Below are 21,537 nucleotides of genomic sequence, written 5' to 3' on the forward strand. Positions count from 1 at the left end.
TGTAGATGACGAAGATCAGAGGTGTGAGGATGATGAGAAAGATAAGGAATCCAATGACAGCTTTGTCGTTGTCTGTAAAATGATAATAAAAGTAAATAAAACAGATCGCATTTGTGTTAAGGACACAATGACTGGATATGGATGTGTGAAGAATAAGTCTGAACAAAACGTGTCAAATGATTTAATTTTAACAATGTGAAGATAATTTGCAGCCTGACAAGCCAGTCTATATGTTCAAACTGCCGCTGCCGCTAGGGTGCGTCTAGATTTCTAGGCTAGATAATTTGTGGTTTTATTTACAATAGTACATACAGAAAGTTGTAACTGTCCTTTCAGCAGGTTCACTTTCAAGTTGGCTGTTGAAAACAGTCACCTGGAAAGACAGAGAATCCCTTTATCATTTTTAGCAGCATATGAACAAATTTGAAGAATAAAGTGGTGATTTACTAATGAAACTAAAAAGGAAGATTTCACAAACCTGCACTTTATAAGTTGTAGAATAACTCAGGTCTTTGAATTCAAACTGGCACTTGTGATTTTCTTTCTTTTCAACTTTATTACCCAGAAGAAGTTTTGCTCTGAATTTATTTTTTCCCTCGGGTCCATTAAAACGTCCAGAATATTTACAGGATATGTCAATTACATTGTGCTCTGGTTGTTTTGTTAACACATCATGTGGAATACTGTCCGGTTCTGTAGGAATGTGAAGAAAAACATAATAAACTTCAGATACAATAATGTATACATATTCGCAGAGAGAGTGATATTTTCATTAGTTTGAACCACAAATGAAAAAAAAAACACTGCATAGTTTTAACAATATAAATGTAAATACTATTATGTTGTACTTTTCCTGTGCAATTTATTTCATTACTTTCATGACTGTATGAGAAAACAGAATAGTTATTTCGAAAAATTGCTGACGCCTGGTGATTATTGAATTCTTGTTGATTCATCGTTTACCTTGAGGGTTTATTCTAACTAAATAAACTTGAATGTTTCCTAGTAAATGATCAATGTACCACTCTTTAGACTCTATATTGGACAGTGATGAACAAACAGGTCGGGACTGACTGAAGATGGTAGATTTCTACAGTGTCACAGAGAATAACAGAAAATAACTACTGACGTTTAGTTCCGACGTGTAGTTTTTCTGTATTTCTGGTACATATTGTGTACACAGTTCCTACGTCACTCATTTATTGAATAACTTTATAATATTTAATTTAAGTAATAGCATTGAGAGTGTGATTAATTTTTAAAGTGCACATTTCATAATCATAATCGGTAATTCTACATTCACTTAGAATTACAATAAGCTATCACAAGTGTCTTAATTAATAATAAAATTGTAAAAAATATAATTATAAAATCAAATAGTTACATACAGTGTCAAAGCTATTTGGTTCTTGTTGTTTCACACAGATACTTTTACTGACACATGAGTAACTCCATTTTTGACATGTACTGTATGTGTAGCACAGACTTTGACTGAGAACAGTTTTTGTGTTACAGATTCACATTATAAAATCAGCTGTGATCACTTTGTTGGTTACTTACTTCCAATACCAGTTGTTTCCCTCAATTCAGTTTGTGTGGCATCCCTCTGAATGCCTTTGTAATAGGGACGGACTTTACAGGTGTAATCAGTGAATGGATTCAGTCCAGTGACATCACATCTTCTTCCTGGTCGAAGGTAGCTGAGTGTCCCTGGACCTACTGTAAGGTTCACAGGCCGTTAGTTTGTTTTGTTGTTTTACATACAGCAACACAACAACATCAAGGGTTTAGAAAACAGCTGATTGTTGTTTATTGGTCAAGTTGCCCTGACAACAGAAAATACTTCAATCAGTGAATATCTTCTGCACATCACTTGTAGATCACCAGTTCTGTCTCTGAAAGTTACAATGTACTGATAGAAAATCAGACTGGGACAATTAACATGTGGAAACCGAAAACTTTCTTTCCCAGTGATTTGATACAATCACTGGATTATTTCTTTGTCAAATTATATGTTAATTTTTTGAATCCTCTTCAACAAACGGTGTATGATCTGATCTCATTTACAACTACTAACAATGAACATGTTGAAGTGTTGGTCTGGAGCACTGTAGCTCCATGAATGAGTCAGATATTCAAAGTATATTTTAGTATCAAGATACAGAATCTTCAACAGCTACTACAAATTAATTCCTGTTAAAATAATAATAATAAAAAAGCGTTCAAAAAGAGTTCATTAAATGATTTTACTTACTGTGACCGGTTGGCTCACACCTGCAGTCATATGAAAGGTTATCAGGGACAGGGTGACACTTCTGACTGGTTGTGTCCCAGGTGAAGTGAAGAGATGTATTGGTTTTGTCCTGCAGTCTGTTACTTATTTCAAAATCTGTAGGAACATCAGACATGTGTAACAGACTTGAGTACTGGTGTTTCACAGTAATTCACTCCATAGTATCTGAGGAGGATGTGAGTGAACATCAACGTACCACAGTCAATCCTGACATGAACACTTGTGTTTTTTATTGTGTTGTTTTTGTCGTCCTTGATCTGACCAGTACAGTTGTAGTCTGTGAAAGGCTCCAGCTCAGACTCCTTCTTAGGCTCATGGTCTTTGCCACTTTCTGAGGAGACATGAGGATGACAGCATTTCTTCAGTAACTGGTATTTATACCTCAAAGCTGACAAGTGTCTTTTATGATCAGGTGGAAATTGGACTAAATCAGAAAAATGTAAATAACTGTTTTAGAACTGATTCACTGAGACCACAGAGTAAGACCTCAGCTTCAAACTGAAATGTTTCTGTTTCTATGTAAATCCATGTCTAATACTGGTGACACTCAAAGTCTCTCTACTTCTAGTTTCATCACTTACCCAAGCAGGTGTAATCAATAGAGAGGCCTTTACAGTTTGGAGGAAACTTTGTTGTTATATTTGCAGGGAGTTCAGTGGGAGCAGTCGGAGTTATTTTAACTCCCTTCAAGAAATCTGTGGAGAAATGAAAGAGTTAAAAAACACAAAACATGATGGACCAAGGTCAAAGAACATGCATTTCAAAATAAAATAGACTATTTTTTACATACCGACAGGGATGCTTGTGGTGAGGTTGAAGGAAGAATCGGGACAGTTTCCAGATGTGAACTTTGTAGTTAAGTCTGAACAAATGTCATCGTAATCAGGTTTGACACAGAATGTTTTATCATCACATCGCACATCGGGACTCTTATTTGGTGTTGACTGTAAAGAGGTGAGGTCCCAGTCACTCCTGTAACAAACATGACCAGGGCTGCAGCTGATGTCTTGCCTGACGTCTTCTTTACCTGAAACACACAAGTGATGCACAAATGTCTCCACTTTTTACCCACACAGTTTCAATTCTTAAAAGAAAGTGACAACAGCATGAATCATTTTTACTCACTAATGCCAGTTGTCGTAGTTTTATCTTCAACGTGGCTACAGGTTATTTCTCCATCAACACCACGATATGTCACATCGTGCTCATATTCAGTACAGGGCTTCAGGTGTTTGATTTGATGTGAGCTTTGATTGAAAAGCTGGACAGTGATTCCTTCTCCTGGTTGGCCTTGTTCCTTTAAGTTTATGGTGTAGTTACCAGAGGCAGAGCTGGTAATGTCGATCTGGAAGCCAAACTTGATGGTTGCTACAGTGTAAGAACCTGCACACAACATCAGTTGTTACAGTAGTGGTTGTTAAGTGTAAAACTATAAATCGTTGTATAAACATACTGTCACTGCGTTCTAATTAAAGTAAAAATAATAGTCCCTGGCACTGGATATAAATAAATTAACTACAAGTGTTGGAAAACAAATTGTAAAGTGAATGATCTTTCAAACTGATACTCACATGTTGGAGGTTCTGGAGCAGGAGGATGCATTTAAAAGAAATTAGAAAAGAGTAAAAAAAAACATTAATATTTGTTTATGTTTCAAGAATCATTTAGTACCTGTGATCTCTGAGTGACTAGTAACCCAAACCTCAGCAGTGCTGCTGTCACTGTCCCCTGTTTACACTCACATGAATAAAATAATCTGAACATTATCCTTTATAATAAATGAGGAAGTTCCAACCTTGGGTGGTGGTGTTGGTGGTGGTGGTGGTGGTGGTGGTGGGAGGCTGGATGACTGCAGGTGGGGTCATGCTTTGAGAGTCTGTTTGGGTGCTGGGATTGTTTGTGGGAGTAGGAGGAGCGGCTGCAGGATGGAGAGCATGCTAGAGGTCACCTTCAGGTAGCAATAACTTCACAGCCAACAGTCTTACCTGACGTGATGCTACCATGAACTACCATATCAGGATTTTATCATGTCGCACTAGCATAGTTACAGTACAAACATATTATAAACATTACCAGAGGGATTAGTTAGGTTCGGGGTGGTGTTTGGTGCAGTGCGTGGAAGCGTGAGGCCAGTTGGTTGGGGGTCTGAAGTCACGGCGGTAGCTGCCGTGATGATTGGAAGTGAGGACTTGACAGATTCGTGGGGTGCTGGAGGAGGAGTGGGTGTGGTGCTTGGAGATGTGTTGGTTGAATTCTCTGCTTCCCGAGAAGAAGAAGTCAGGGCAAACACAGTATTGCTACATTCCCCTCATTTGCGTCGACCACACATCAGTTTAACAAAGCAAAAGGAAAAAGGAGTGATTGCAAAAAGAAAGTCGCACAAGGCAAGAAGCAGAGATCTATACTCAGAGGAAGTTAGACAGTGTTCAGCTGGATGTGTTGAGTACAACTCACAGCGAGTGGAAAATAAAGCAGGTTGAGCATTAGTGGAGAGTTGTGACAAGATTTCCTGTTTTTTGACTAAAGCCTTTGTCTCTCTCTCTCTCAGTGGCAACACACTGCAAGGTTATCTCAAGGTGAGCATGGTGATAGTGGTGAGAGGTGCACTGACTTGTCTTAGTTTCTGTGAGTCAGTACACAATCTAATCACTAATCATAACTCTTTGTAGCTCTCACATAGAAATTAACAGTGAGCATACAAACAAAAACTGATCCTTCTAATGATTTATCTTTTTTTTTTTTAGTATATTTTTTTTGGCGTTTTTTGCCTTTATTTGATAGCACAGTATAGATAGAGAGGAAAGGGGGAGGCAGAGAGAGGGGGAATGACATGCAGGAAAGGTCTGCCCGACGCGGGATTCGAACCGGGGACGCCTGCGTTGAGGACTGTAGCCTCTACATAGGGCGGCCGCCTTAACCACTGTGCCATGCACCACCCCTAATAATTTATCTTTAACCTACTGGATAATCAGTGACTTATTTTTTTTTCTAATGATGAAAAGAGGAGAATGAAGTTGTAGAGAATTGTTCAATGCATCTAAATACCATTTCAGCAGATCTAAAGTCCAATGATACAACCTGAACAAGCTGTTAATAAAGGAGCAAACCACACAGCCTGAACACTTCCTCACTCACAGACACACAGGAGGGAAATACAGTTCATCATAAAAACAAGCAATTGATTATCATGTGACTTATTTAATATTAAGCTTATGATCTGAGGCATTTAAACAGTTAGTAGCCTAATTCTCTGCAGCACATTCAGCTTTGCTGCAGCGACTGTGTTGCTTTTTTCCTGGATTTAATCGTTCAGCTCTTCATAATTCTGCAGAATTACTGTCTGCTCCTTGTAAGTGAAATACTCTGCTCTGCTGCTGCAGCTGCTGTCAGACGTGTCCATGTTTGTGATTGGTCAGTTGCTGCAAACTCCACCCCTTTCATGTGCACACGCTCATACCTAGACTGGAAAACCGTGGGTTGACTTACTGAGTTGATAACCACTGTTGTGTGACCGTTCAGCCTGATTGTGTTTGATAGGTTAACTGGTAACTGGAAGATACCCTGGGTATGTTGAACCTGCTTCGTAGTACAGGCCTCAGGTGAGGTTTTGCTTTGAGAGTCTGTTTGGGTGCTGGTATTGTTTATGGGAGTAGGATCAGGACTGCAGGGTGAAGAGTGTGCTAGAGGTCACCTTCAGGTTGGAATACTTAACTGCCAACAGTCTCTGAGTGACTAGTAACCCATAAGCTAATTCTGTCTTTCTCTAAGTTGCAATTTAACAATTTAATGGGAACAGAGAACAAAAAATATTAATGTACAGTATGTTCATATGATTGCAACGATGATTCAGTTTGATGACAGTGAAAAGACAAAGTAAATGCATATATTTTATGACTTACCTCCGGGGTTTTGCCCAGCAATAATCGGACCTGAAGTGAATTTTAATAAGATAACAATTAAATTAACATATAGAATGACAATACATAATACCAAATTAATGAATTAATTAAACGTGAAAACAGCAAAGTCTTGAGGCTCCTGAGACCCGTCACAGCTAGAAATTAGAGCAAGTTGCAAAAAAGGGGTTGTAGAGAGGGGACGATGAAAGGTTATTCACATGTTTTTCCTCTTTTAACTGAATGCGATGCATGGTTTCTAGATGCATACGCTGTGTATCTCATCAGTGGTTGCAGCTTCTGTGTTCACCACATCCTAAAACTCACGTCTGATAAATTCATATGAACAAGAACACGTACAAATTACATTACTTTAAATGGTGGGAACCTTCCCTTTACACCAGCAGCAGTGGCTTACAGTTTTTCTACATCATTCGCCTGTCTGTTTTAAGAAATTAAAAACAGAGTTATCTCTGAATTTCATGTATTTATTGGAACCATTTCAAAGAGTGTGAGTCTTTGGGGGAAAATAACAGCGACTGTTAATACATATACTAGCTTGGTGAAACTGAGCTTTCTTTTAAGTCCTTTCAGTGTATAATTTCATTCCATAAAAACACTTCCCACAGTATCTGATTTTACATGGGTAGGCTATTTCTTTCTGTTTTCTTTATAGAGAACATATTATAACACAAGGCCAGACATGTTATTATTTATGACGAGCAAATGAAATTTAGTCAGTTTCTAGATGTGACAAGACAATTTCATACTATTCAATTATTTCCTTATTTTATTTTTTAGTATCTGTAGATGTTCACCTCTGCTGCCTAATGCAATGTTTTATTTTGTGTAATTTGCCTGTTAGTAACATCATCTATAAAGACAATATAGCATTTTACATCAAAGCACAAGTTCAGTTCAGGATGTTTCAGAGCTGCATTTAGCTGTGGTTAACACACCTCTGAAAACATGTAACCAGTCTTTCCAACCCGCACATTAATACGGTTTGGCGCCAACAAAGTTTAATCAAGTTTGAACTGAGTAAGAATAGTTTCCTCAGATTCACAGATTATCTGTCAGATTTCTATGAAAGTAATACTGACCTGAAAATATACATAAGTTAAGTTATACCAACACATGTTCAATATTTGAAAACTAAAACAGTTCAGCAGATGAGATCTAGTTCCAGCCCAGCCTGTATCATGGGGACCAGCACGTTAGCAGCAGCTTTGGGTTTGATGTGTGACATGTGTTCATGATGATGAAAACCATAAAAGTGACAACCAAAGTGTTCCTTATTTACTCCTTCATCTGTAAATTCTCGCTACTGCAGCATAATGCAAATCCACAATGTCTCAGTTGACAATATTTACAGCTGCTCCACATGCATTCTCCTAATAGTAATATCATCTCATCAGTCAATACAGTGTTTCTTATATAAGCTCTACAATTTAGAAGCTGAGCTTCATTCAGCTGTGGTTAACAACAAAGTCTGATTAAATGTAAGATGACATCGAATCAGAGTTGATTAATAATCAAATGTCAATACCGATTAAATGTCAGTACATGTATATACAGTATGTATATGTTTAATATTACCAAAGATTGATCTGGTTAGACTAATCAGAAATCCCAACTGGTGAATAAAACAAAGACCTCAATAAAAGGGAAAATGTCTCTCACTGTGATCCCCATGAAATCTATCTATTATTATTGTTACGCAATCAAAGTTAATATATGAAATATTAAAAAATGAATTTGTCAAAAATAAAAATAGAGCATGAAGAACACTAAAAGCAACAGTAAACAGTGTAGAGATGAAAAGGCTGAAAAGAAGATACAATTTCAAGAGATGAGAAAACATTTCATTTCGGGTGTTGAAGCCCAGATCCAACGCGACCGGACTTACGAGCATTAATTCTCAGCCTGAACGCGGGCAAAAAAAACAGGAACCCCGTGGTCCAACCCAACCTAAGTTATTTGTATAAGTTTTTAACTTGACTGAGCGCATCTGGTCGCGTTGTTCAGCCCGGCCTGTTGAGAACTCTGACTGCTCCAAGGAAAGAGCAAGAGCATGGATCTGCCTCTTTCCTTTTATTCTTACTCTTTAAAATATAATAAATAAGAATAGAATGATTTGATAATATTTTCCATCTTTGCTGAGCACAAGATTTGTTCAAAATTGAATAAAAGCCTGTCCCATATAGACACCTTTCTCTAATATACGTAAGCCGGGTCAGTTCGACAGTTGAAGCAAATAAAAGCACAGGCTTCTATTTGAGAATTTACGGTATGTTTGATTTAAAACCTTTGGAGTGCAAAGACTTATCACAATACACAGAATAATTCACAACTATATTAGATTACATCACTGACACCGTAAATTCTCAAATTCTTCTTTTTCTTTACAGTATTTGCTTCAACTGCCGAACTGATCCGGTTTATATTGGAGACAGGCGTCTACATAGGACAGGCTTTTATTTAATGTTGAACAAATGTTATGCTTAGCAAATATGGAAAAATACTATCAAATCATTATATTCTTACTGTTTAAAAATAAGAATGAAAGGAACGTCCCAGATTTGTAGCACACATTCATTTAGATAAAATTTAAAAACGCATATTAAACTTCCTCTAAATTAATGCGTGCTCTAGCCATAGACTGTAAATTGGCTCTGGAGTCAGTCGGAGTTCTCAACGGGCCTGGCCAGCCCGACTGGACGTGCCGGATTTGGGTGGAAAACATATACAAATAACTCTAGTCAGGGTCGAGCCACAGGCTTAATTTTTTCGGGGGGTGGCCACGTTCAGGTATATATAATTAATGCTTGTGAGTCGAAGACAACGCTATCATCTGTCAATTAACCCACATCACAAAGATGTCCTTTAAATCAACATTGAATATAGTTACTTACTGTTGGTCAAAGTGATGATCCCGGTCCAGAGCAGCAGGATCCTGAGTCCATAGAGACCTGCCATTGTGGCCTCCCAACGTACACTTTGGTCCAGTCTAGAAACTCCTCTAACTATTCTATGATTCAGTGTTGCACCTTGACTTGTTCTTGACAGTTACAAACCCCCCCTCTCTGAGTTTGGCTGATATCAAACCCAGAATCTATCTATTACTTTGACGACAGGAAGTTTAGTTCCTGCTTTCTGGCACCAGAAGTCTTTTGCTATCTTAACCTCACATTTATTTTTACTTTGTTGTTGTCTTCACACTTCCCCACTAGTCAGTTTGTTACTTTGTTCTCTTCATGCTGTTGTAATTTGACTTTTTTAATCAGAAGTGTCTGTCATATGATGGTTTTTAGACACATGATTAGTGCATTGTTAGTTTCCAAACTAATGTTGAATTACAAAATAGCTGATATATTAAGTATCCGAGGGATGTTTTTCAAGTAATACTCTTATCAACAGGGAAGTGGACAAATATAGTATGTTTGCTTTATGCAAAGTATGATTATTATTATTTTTGCAACAATCCGAATCAAGGACAAATACTGTCCAGAATATTCTCCAGAATAACTTGTGACGTGGATTGGTTGTACAGTTGTCCATTTGTCGCCATTGCAAACTATCCAGCATGGTCTGCTTAAGCCAAGGGAGAGGAGGGCTCTCTGCATCAGCTCTGTGTTTGGCCAGCATGTGGTTTTTGAGACTCAACGTCCTCTGGTGGTGACTGGGTGTTTTCAAACATACTGGTGCAGACCAAAGCTGTGCACTAGATGTGAAAATGGCACATTGTTTGATCTAAACACTTTGTGTGTGAAAACACACATCGACAGCAAATGCAAATAACTTTGGTCTTGTCGAAAGAACTGTCTGGCAGGGATTTGATGCTGAACTTATTATTCAGAGGACATGTTTCTTCATCAGTTTCTGAGATTAGTTTCTAATTTCCATCCTACAGTGGCCGAGAAAGGTCACAACACATGCAAACACCTGCAAATTCAGAAATCACTTTCATCGATTTCACAACACGTGCGCTGCAAATGCCAAAACACCTGCATATTCAGGAAACACATACAAACTCTGTAATTTTCTTTTATGCTGGTGCTCAGTCAAGGCACTGGGCTGAAACATCAAGTATCCTGATACTGCTGTTCCTGGGCCGCCTCTAAAAGGCAAAGTTGATGCCACATTTCACCAGCTATAACATTGGGCCAGACCCACCAGAACTGAGCTTGGCCTCATTCATATCAAATCATACCGCATCAGTAAGCTGCTGGTAAATGTCACAATTAACGTTATTACGTATTTGGTAAACACATCTCTAACAGCCTTAAAGCATTGCTGGCCATCGGAACATTATTCTGAAAAGGACTTGGGAGTAGATCAAAACAAAGCATAAAAACTCATTTCATTTGGTAAATTGGACCTTTTAATTAACGTTACATGGGCTACAATAAAGCTGGAAGCTGATGCCACAATCATCAAGTTGCTGTGTTAGAATTTAGCAGGGACAAATGGAAGAAATATACTCTTCCGCAGTAAAGGGCCCCTCTGGACCCCGGGCTGGGGGAGTACCGCCTTCCCAGTCCCTGCTAAAGCCCTGCCACTGTTGGGGCTCTTATTTCAACGGGGTTATCTATGAAAGGGCATGTCATTTTTTCCCGAATAGGTGATTGGACAGTGGGTGAAGCCTTTTATTGGATTCCGATCAATCCTAAACGCCACCCTGACCCGGAGCAGGTAAGCTAGATTCAGTCTATCATTCAGTTCTAAGATTTATCACGGGTGATAAATATGATACTCACCACTGTGTTTTGTATGGAAAAGTTGGTTGGCCTTCTCTTGAGGAAAGGCGCACGAGGCACTGGTTTTTATATATTTTTAAGGCTCTTACAGGCAAATTACCACTGTATGTAGCAAATATGTTGGAATGGAACTCTGGTACTTACAGGACCCGTTCGGCTAAACTACTGCTACTCAAAGTTCCTCGAGTCTTTACGAGTATTGGCAAGACTGCTTTTTGTTATGATGCCCCTAGCTCTTGGAACGCGTTACAGCACATCCTGAGATTGGACGCGCTCCCTTCACTCAGTGAGTTTAGGTACTTGGTCATGAATAACTGTGTTTCCATTTGTAACTGTTTCAGATGATTGTGTTTCTTGTTTCTTGTTAAGTGTATATTGGTTGTAATCACTTCAAATGACTGTAACCACTGTCAATATTTTTAACTGCGTTGTAAACTCGACGACATTGAAAATGAGGGCAACCTCAATGTCTCTCGAGAATAAATAAAGGTAAAAAATAAAATTAAAAAAAAATTTAAAAAAAGCTGTCCAGAGTAAGTTTCCATGGTAACTTACCTTGATAATAATGAATTCAACTTTGTTAACCCCGAAGTTACCTCACGAAGCTGGCAATTCTGCTACGTGATGCAGGCCTCTGCTGTTTCAAGGATACTAGCTGTTTTTTTTTTTAGTTTTAGTTTAGTTCTTCTTATTGCCTGTTCATTCAGCTTCGGCAGGGGTGATGTGCCATCTTATAATGTTACAGAAAACCCTGCATATGTTTGTGGTCCTTGTGTTCCTACACTAGAGAACTTGTTCTTCTTATCAACCAAACATGCTGCTCTCTCTCTGACATCTTCACTCGGGCTGATTTTTAAATACCACCGGTATTACGTCACTGGATGTTGCTTATATTCTCCATTCATATTGCTACAACACTATATATATCGTATATCTTATATCGTATTTCAACTTTTTTTTTCTTGCCCTCCATATAATGCAGTTTTGTTCACGTGATCTCATTGCCCCGCACATACTGCTAGTGATACCAGTGGCTACAGGAGTGATTACAGGGAGATGGAATCGCCTGCTAGGCATTGCTGCCGGTCGCACCTCCTCCGGTGCCCACGGGTCAGCTGCAGGGTCATCAGCCAGGAACCACCAATCACCAACGTTTGCTCCTTTAATCCTGGAACGTCTCCTGGTGGTGGAGCAGTGACAGGGACGTCTCCCTGCCACCCCCTGCAGCTGATAGGTGTTCCCCCCTGTGGCTGTTGTTGGGGTTAGTTGTTCTTTCCCCAGCACTTGTCCTTCCTCCTTAACCAGAGCCAAAAGCTTCCTTTCTCAGCCTCCTCTGCCAGCTCTTTGGTTGCCTTCTTCAGGTTCCCTTCTGTCACTCCTGCGTCCCTCAGAAGGCGTGTGGTTGACTGCCCCACATAGCCTCGGCATCCAACTTCCACTGGATAGATGGTGGTCTTCCAGCCAGCCATCCGGCACTCATCAGCCAACTCTGAGTACTTGGCCTTTTTTCGTTTGTAGGCAGCCTCGATCCCCTCCTCCGGTGGTACCATGAGCTCAATGAGAGCAGGGATTTTGTAGCCACCTGTAGCGTCCCTGGGAGAGCGTGATCTCACAGCCTGACAGGATGTGCTGGAGGTTTGCATTAGGGGTGTTGCAGAGTGTGCAGCATTCCTCGCTCCCGAACCACTGGTGAAGGTTCAGAGGACAGGGAAGCATGTCATATGTTGCACGAATGAGGAAGCTGAGCCTTGCCTGCGGGATCTTCCAAAGGTCTGTCCAACTGATGTTTCGGTTGATGACTCCTTCCCAGATTGTCAAGCTTCCTTGTCGGCCCTGTGACAAGGCCTTGATCTTATAGCGCTCTTGCTCTATCCTCGTCACCTCTGCCACCACCATTTCCTTCCTCTCTTTGCGGTTGGCTTTGGACCAGAACCGTGGTGCTTCTCCCCACCCTAGGCCTGCCCTTCCTGCCTGGACTCTGCCAACAATCTCTTGGTGTTGCAAGCGACTGATGGCTCTGTCGACCTAGTTTGGGTATTTCACTTCCGGCCTGTTGGAATCTTGATGTTTGCATTCCTTACAGCCTGGTCGGTGGACTCTCTTAACTCAAGAACAAGCCTGGTCTTTTCCTGCTTGTAGCCCAAACTGATGGATTGGAGCGGAAGTTGGAGGGTGTTCCTTCCAAACAGGCCCGTTTCAGAGAGGCATCGTGGCAGCCCCAACCACTGTCTGATGAATGAGTTGGCCTTTCCATCCATCTTACTTGTGGTGGATGAGGGGGGTAGCTCCAGACTTTGTACTTACCTGGGAGTTGGCTTTGGTCGATCTTTGCCAGGCCAAGAGCTGTTTCAACACGGTTCTCCCCATCTGTTTGTCCGAAAGCTCTGCCGTGTACTGCCTCCCAAGGCTTTTTATGGGTTGCTCAGAAAGTGGGATTTTCTCTCCCCCTACGATGAAGGTGGTGCTGTTGTTTCTGACTCCTCTTCTGAGAGACAGGCTCCGTGATTTTGCGGGCTTAATCCTCATTCGAGCCCACGACATCAGCTCGTCGATCCTTTTCAGCAGTCTTGATGTACATGCTGCGGTCTGAAGGAGGCTTGTGACGTCGTCCATGTACGTCCTCAGTGGGGATAGTCTCTTCCCAGCTGGGAGCCTGATCCCTCCGATCATCTGTCTTGCACAGATGAGGATCACCTCAAATGTTGCCACAAACAGGATGGGAGAGATGGCACAGCCCATAGCGATACCTACCTCCAACTGTTGCCATCTGGTGGTGAAATCTTGGAGAGCAAAGCACATCTGCAGGTTGTTGAAGTAGGATGCAACCATACATACGTGCATACATAGAATGAATTGGAAATATTTAATGATTGGAGCACCCTTGATACATAACTATTTCCTGATACTGGTTGGCAAATGGATACAATTGTGAGGTGGCAGTTCAAGTTTCAAAAGATGTTATGTTTTCAGTTGCAAATTGTGAATCTTTCATTATTGAGTATTCACTTGCCCAATCATGAGTTATGTTTTTACAGTTATAAGTGTATTCATTTTATTGTGATCAGTCATAAAAATATAAAATGGAAATGGAAAAACAAACAAACCTGTGAAACCACATTTGTAACATTAATGGTCAGACCGGGTTTAGAATATGTTAAGGCAATACAGGGGGATTTTAAGACCCTTTTTTTGAAATACAAATACAATATATTCTGCCAGCTATAACATTGAATATGTTGGTGAACTTTTGACAGCTTTTTACCATCATACCCATAACCTCAGAGTCAATCTTGGTTTGCTGTTGACTCTAAAGAGAAGGCTTAGTAAAATTAATGTTTACCCTATCCTATTTCATCAAAATTTCACACTTAGGCATGGTTATGAATTGTAGTCTGTGACATTAAAGGGATCAATGCCAAATTTTAAAATTAGGTTTGTCAAGTAAGACACAACTAATTGTAATACATACAGTACTGAACAAGTTAAGAATTTTAATTGATGACTTGGGATACAGGTCCACCAGGCTGTTGTCCAATAGGATGCCTCAAATGACGCCGAGTAGATTCAGGTACAGCAATGTAAACTATGATGGCAAAAGAAAAAAGGAAATGAACTTATTGGGTACAGATCAAAATAATAAAGCACTTACGATACAGAACGGATATGCCCAGGTTATTTCACTGTATTGCTCTAATGCAGAATTTTAAATGATTTTATTAATCTGCCAGGCATTTTAGGTATAACATTATAACATTATAGTGATGTAACAGATAAGATATCCCTTCAAAATTTGTATCAGATAAATGTGGTGAATGTGGTGTGACATACATGAACAAAAAACAGGAAACCTTCAGTCCTCTTACCTGCCGTTGTTGCATATATCACATCACTCACCCTGTGGAGAAAATATATAGTAAAGAACAAATATATATATATTTACGTTGTTGTTATTATTGCCATTCAGAATGCATACCATAGGGCAGAGGGTGTTGTTATGACGCTATGTAAAGTCCTTTGAGACAGACTGTTTGTAAAAATGGGCTATACAAATAAAATTGCCTTGCCTAGTTTATCATACAGTGTTTATTAAGTGTATTTAAAGATATCAACAAATGTATCAAACTGATCCAGAAGAAGAGGTGCAAAAGAATATTTACTTTCTGTGCATCAGAAGGTAGATCTTGTAGACCAAGGTCGCAGAAGCGATGTTAATGGCAGCAATGATGTTGATGATGATGATGAGTACTACAGTATTATTTCCAGCAAGAGCTTGGCCACCATCTTCTAACAATGATAATAACAGAGGAATATTACAGGTGGTACAGGTTCCTGTTTTAAAGGGACTACGAGGAGTTTTGGAAAGCGTGTTTTCACATGGGACCGGCGCAAGACAGACAAAAGCGAAAACATTTGCCAAGAATGTTTTCATTAATCAAGAATGAAAGTCGGAGGTTCGAAGACGATCAGATACCGTCGTAGTTCCGACCATAAATGGCGATTCGGCGGCATTATTCCCATGACCCGCCGGGCAGCGTCCGTGAAACCGAAAGTAGGAAATGCTGGGCGAGCCGACCACTAAATAATATTAACAAAATAACTATGAAGACAAAACAATATATTTATCGAAAATGGACCCATTAACAAGTGTGGGTAACGTAGATTCATCCACATTAATGAGACTCTTTTACAGTATAACCAAAAGCAAACTCCTCGGGGTCTCTGTAATGACATAAAAAAAGAAGCCAAACTGTGTCTAAGAACAAATGTTTAATTAATTAAAATGACCTAATTGAACAACACATACCCAGAGTGGCAACATGAATTGTCAGGGGAATGCTCTCAAAGTGTCCATTAAAAGCAGTCACCTACAACAGAAAGACAGTATAGCACACATTAAGATATGAGGGAAATAGTGGTGATGGCAGTATTTCAAAATAAAAAGTAGGACCATACACAAACCTGCACTCTGTAGTTTGTAGAGTAATTCAGATCAGTGAATTTAAATTGGCAAGATTTCGCTTTAATTTCCTTCATGTAAGCAAGGCGTGCTATGTATAACCTCTCGGGGCCGTTAAAGGGTCTTGAATGATGACAGCTTACTACAATCACATTAGACTTTGTAGGGTATGCCATTAGGTGAGTAATATCTTTTGGTACTGTAAGAAAAGGAGAAAAGACATTCTTTCACTATCACACTCTGCTTATTACTGGTTAGATTACAATCTTGCTATGACAGCAGTTGATTTATATTAGTTTGTTACTGTATGGCTCTGTTTTATTTTTTACATTGTTTTTGGGTCCACATTCCCCTTATCCTGACAATAGTGTTTCCATAATGTCAGTTTCTCTATTTGTGTGCAAAAAAGGAGAGTATGCACACTTGGATCAGATGCAAGTTTCAGTTTCTTTAATAGACCAAGCTTTCGGTCAAAAGACCTTCATCAGGGTAAGAGGGTTTTGGAAGAAAACATGACCTTTCTAACACTTAAACAAATGTTGAGTACAAATACTGAGGGGATGAGTACGTGTGTTTGTGTGTGTAACCAACACTGTCTGACACAGTCCAATACAACCTAGAAGGTTCAGGTTTTATTAAAACTGTATGAAAAAAGTGTTGATTTAACTGCATGTGCATAGGGTGTTCTGCATACTGCTGACAGACATTCCTATTACTTTGTCCACCCCTTCAAATCAGTGAGTATAATCTAATTATCACACACCTCTGTGTGTTTGTGTTGTGGTTAAGCTGAATAGAAGATGCAGCCTACAAAATGATCAGTCCAATCAACACCTGATCAACAGTCTCTCAAAAATCAAAAGAGAACATTAAACTTCTAGGTTGATTTACTGGAGTACTGTAATATTATATTGATTATCTATATTAGTTTAATAAACTAAACCGACCTGGGTGTAGTGAGAATATAGTCTATATAGTTTGATAGTGGAGACTGGTTGTGAAATTATCTGCATTTATATTAAAAAATGTGTGTATGCGCAGCACATCAATTCAGTGAATATATAGCCAAAATATTCTTTTTTTGATTACACAGTCAGCTGTACTTATTCTATTGGTTATTTACTTCCAATCCCAGTTGTTTCTGTAACTCGAGCTGGAGTGGAAGCTCTCTTGTTGTAGATGGGTTGGACTTCACAGGTGTAAGAGGAGAACGGTTCAAGTCCAGTAATCTGGCATGTTGCTCCGGATGTTTGTTGTTCTGCTGTAGCTGAAGCAAGTTTTTATTAGTTGTCATATCTGTTTAGGATGTAACTTAAGTGAATTAAAATGATCTTACAAGCCTATAATGTAGTATATTATCAAATCAAGTTGTGTTTTGTGTTTGTAACTCAATATCAAAGGTTACACTAAAATGTAATTGAAAAATTATAAATCAAGTGGCCCTGTTTGAGAATCTCCAGAGATCTCCCCAAAGTACACCCCTGTAATGACAAAAGAGTGAAACTAATAAATGTACTTACTCATATGATTGGGATAGGGGAAAGTAAAGCCACAACTGCAGGCATATGAAAGATTCTGAAGATCATGAAGGACTTGTTGACACTTCTGGCTGGTTGTGTTCCAACTCAAATCAATAGACGTATTGGTCACCCCTATCTTTGTGTAATTTACTGTAAAATCTGTTGGAACATCAGACATGTGTAACAGACTTGAGTATTGGTGCTTCACAATAACTAACTCCACAGTATGAGGATAAAAGCTTTCATTTCATTCAGGTGAAGTGAGCATCAACATACCACAGTCAATCCTGACTTGGACAGCAGTTGTGGTTTTCAGAGTGGTATGCTTGTCCTCGATCTGACCAGTACAGTTGTAGTCTGTGAAAGGCTCCAGCTCAGACTCCTTCTTAGGCTCATGGTCTTTGTCACTTTCTGAGGAGACATGAGGATGACAGCATTTGGTATTTATACCTCAGAGCTGATCAGTATCTTTTGTGATCAGGTGAAAATTGGACTAATTCAGAAAAATGTAAATAACAGTTTTAGAACTGATTCACTGAGACCAGAGAGTAAGACCTCAGCTTCAAACTGAGAGACAATTCAGATTTCCTCAAGTAAAGCAGGAAAAGCAGGTTGAAATCTTCTGTAAATTCATGTCTAATACTGGTGACACTCATAGTCTCTCTACTTCTAGTTTCATCACTTACCCCAGCAGGTGTAATCAATAGAGAGGCCTTTACAGTTTGGAGGTAATTCTGTTTCTATTTTTGCAGGAAGTTTAGTGGGAGCAGTCGGAGTTATTTCAACTCCATTCAAGAAATCTGTGGAAGAATAAATAAACAAACATAAAATCTGAACGCCAATCTAAAACACATGCATCTTTTCAAAATCAAACCAGTCCATATTCATACATACCAACAGGGATGCTTGTGGTGAGGCTAAAATACTTTCCACGGTTTTCTGATATGAACCTTGTAGTAAAGTCTGAACAAATGTCGTCATAACCAGGTTTGACACAGAATGTTTTATTATCACATCGCACATCAGGACTCTTATCTGGTGTTGACTGTAAAGAGGTGATGTCCCAGTCACTCCTGTAACAGACATGACCAGGGCTGCAGCTGATGTCTTGTCTGACGTCTTCTTTACCTGGAACACACAAGTGATGCACAAATGTCTCCAATTTTTATACACTGTCTCATTTCTTCACTATAAAGAAAGTAAGATACTTGAGAACAACACGTTTTATTTTTGCTCACTAATATCAGCTGTTCTAGTTTTATCCCCAACGTGGCTACAGGTTTTTTCTTCACCAGCACCATCATATGTCACATCGTGCTCATATTCAGTACAGGGCTTCAGGTGTTTGATTTGATGTGATGAGCTTTGACTGGAGTGCTGGACAGTGATCCTTTCTCCTGGTTGGTCTTGTTCCTTCAACTTTATGGTGTAGTCAACATGGTTAGAGCTGGAAAAGATTTTCATGGAGGTGTTGAACTCCCTCCTGTTTGTTAAAACAGGACTTGATTCAGAAACTCTTTGTACTGTATTATGTACGCAACATTAAATCATCCATCAGTTTTATTGAGCAATAACAGGAAATGTCCTAGGTTCAATAAAACGTATTCAACAAAAGACAAAATTAAAGCCACATAAAGAACGAAAACTATGAAAGAGCAGCAGTACTTACACTGTGGAGGTGAGGAAGCTAAAAACAAATACAATTTCATGGGAACAGAAAATAATTAAAAAAGGTTAATGTTTGTTCATCTGATTAAAAAAATGTGGATGTGATAAAAAAAAAAACACATAATATAGTAAATGCATATATTTTATGACCTACCTGTCACTCTTTGCTCAGCAATAATTTGACCTGAAGTGAATTTAAATAAAATAATGATTAGATTAAAATGTAGAATAACAATATATAATACCAAATAAATAAATTCAAAGTAAAAGCAGCAAAGTCTTGAGGCTCCCAAGACCTGTCACAGCTAGAAACTAGAGTAAGTTGCAAAAGAGGGTTGTAATGAGAGGTTATTCACATGCAATGTTTTTCTCTTTTTACTGAATGTGATGCAGGCTGTTTAGATGCGTCTAGGTCACCACATCCTAAACCTCACGTCTGGTGAATTCATGTAAACAAGAACAATCTTCCTATTTGCATTAAACTTTCCATTACTTAAATTGACAGGAACCTTCACTTTACATCACCACCATCCTTTTCTACATCATTCGCATGTCTGTTTTAAGGAAATAATAATATCTTCTTTATCTCAGAATTTCACGTACAGTATTTATTCCAACCATTTCAAAGAGAGTGCGTCTTGGAGGAAAATAACATTTCACCTAATCTTTTAAAAACCCTACTCTTCCGTATACTAACTGGAAGACAGTTTTCCTGAAATTTTATTCCATCAGAACACTTGGTCTGGCCCACTAATACCATAATAACCTATACTGTATGAGAACACAAAAATGTTTCCTTTGTTTTAGTGCAAAAAAAGTACAGGTACATTGTTAAGATGTTTTCAGTTAATACACGATCCTTTTACTAAACATTATGAAAAACCTGACATTTTTTGAGAAAAATACATGCAAGCATATACTGTAAGTAATTTTTCATTTAACATTTAATTTCTGAAATGAACTAATTTATAACCTAAAACATTTTAAAGTACAATGCACATTTTCACTTGTTGGAAATATTTATATTATTATTATATATTATATGTAGTGTTGCACCGATACCGATACTAGTATCGGTAGGGGGCCCGATACCGCACTAAAATGCTGGCATCGGTATCGGCGAGTACTAACAAATGACGCACCGATGCCATTTACTGATAACTAATATGAACGCTGCGCCTTGTGTCTTCTCTCGCCCGACACTCACTGCTGTATGATCACAGTGTTCAGTGCATGCCAAGCCAAGTAAGGATGTAAACAATTAAATTAATTGCAGTTAATCAATCCTTTTCTAGGTGTTTTTTGTGAAATGTAAACAAGCAAAGCCGACATAAAGTAGCGGGATCTCTATTTAAATGTGCAGCAGACCCTCATTGGACCCTCAACATTATTTAAAGGTTAAATAACGCGTTACTTAAACATTTTTACCAGGTAGGCAATAAAAAAGTTCTACTGGATTATAGTATTAGAAGAAAAAAAGCTCTTATATATATTTTTTTCCAAACGGTGTGGTATCGGTACGGTATCGGTATCGGCCGATACTGCACAGCCGGGAATCGGAATCGGTATCGGGAGCCAAAAAATGGTATCGGTGCAACACTAATTATATGCAACACCATCTCTTTTCATTTGTAATATTTTTGGAAGCAAGCACAAAGACACATTTCACTGCACATTGTTCTATGTACAGTATAATTGTGCATTTAAAAAATCCTATCTCATCTAATCTTATCTTCATATAAACCTACAGCATGTCGTTCTTTTGACAGTATTTACAGCTGCTACATGCATTTGCCTAGTAACATTGTATTGCCAGAGATTGATCTTGTGATCTTGTGAATCCAAAATTAAAACAAAGAACCTCAAAAAAAAAAAAAAATCTGTCATGGTGATCCCCATAAAATCTATCCATTAGTATTGTTGAGCAATAAAAGTAAAAAGAAAAGAAAAGAAAAAAAGCAAGAAGAACACATACTGTAGAGGTGAAAATCTAAAAAATAAAATAGAATTTCAAGCGATGAATAAACATTTCAAAAACACATTAATATATGAAGATAAATAACACACAGCAAGGAGACTGTCCTGGTGCAAGTAAGTGGTAAAAATTAAAAGGCCGTCCAATGCTGATGGGTCCGAGGCACTCTGAGGTGTTGTTAAAAATCCTTTATTTTACAGGGATCAATGCGTTCGACTGAAGCAGTCTTCATCAGGATCTGGACCAACTGATTTGCACAGGTGTGCAAAACCTCAGAGTGCCTCGGACCCATCAGTATTGAACTGGCTTTTAATTTTTACCACTTACTTGCACCAGGACAGTCTCCTTGCTGTGTGTTTTTTATCTTCAGCTTTTTTCATCCTGTGTCCTTGAAGAGCACCTGAGCGGTTCATTCACTCTCACTCAGGGCAGCACTCACATTTCTTCTGTTCAAACACATTAATATAT

At 38.8% G+C, this 21,537-nt stretch overlaps 1 long non-coding RNA gene across 1 annotated transcript; it reads right to left on the reverse strand.

Moving 5' to 3' along the window:
• Positions 1-328: 328 nt before the first annotated feature.
• On the reverse strand, positions 329-1,716 carry LOC310984292. The gene is made up of 3 exons (XR_014595299.1): positions 1,561-1,716; positions 479-693; positions 329-373 (listed from the first exon to the last, which is right to left on the reverse strand). It is a non-coding gene; the product is annotated as an uncharacterized lncRNA (long non-coding RNA).
• Between the last annotated feature and the right edge of the window lie 19,821 nt (positions 1,717-21,537).

This window comes from Trachurus trachurus (genome assembly GCF_905171665.1).
Source record: "Trachurus trachurus genome assembly, chromosome: 4".
Classification (NCBI taxonomy): Eukaryota; Metazoa; Chordata; class Actinopteri; order Carangiformes; family Carangidae; genus Trachurus; species Trachurus trachurus.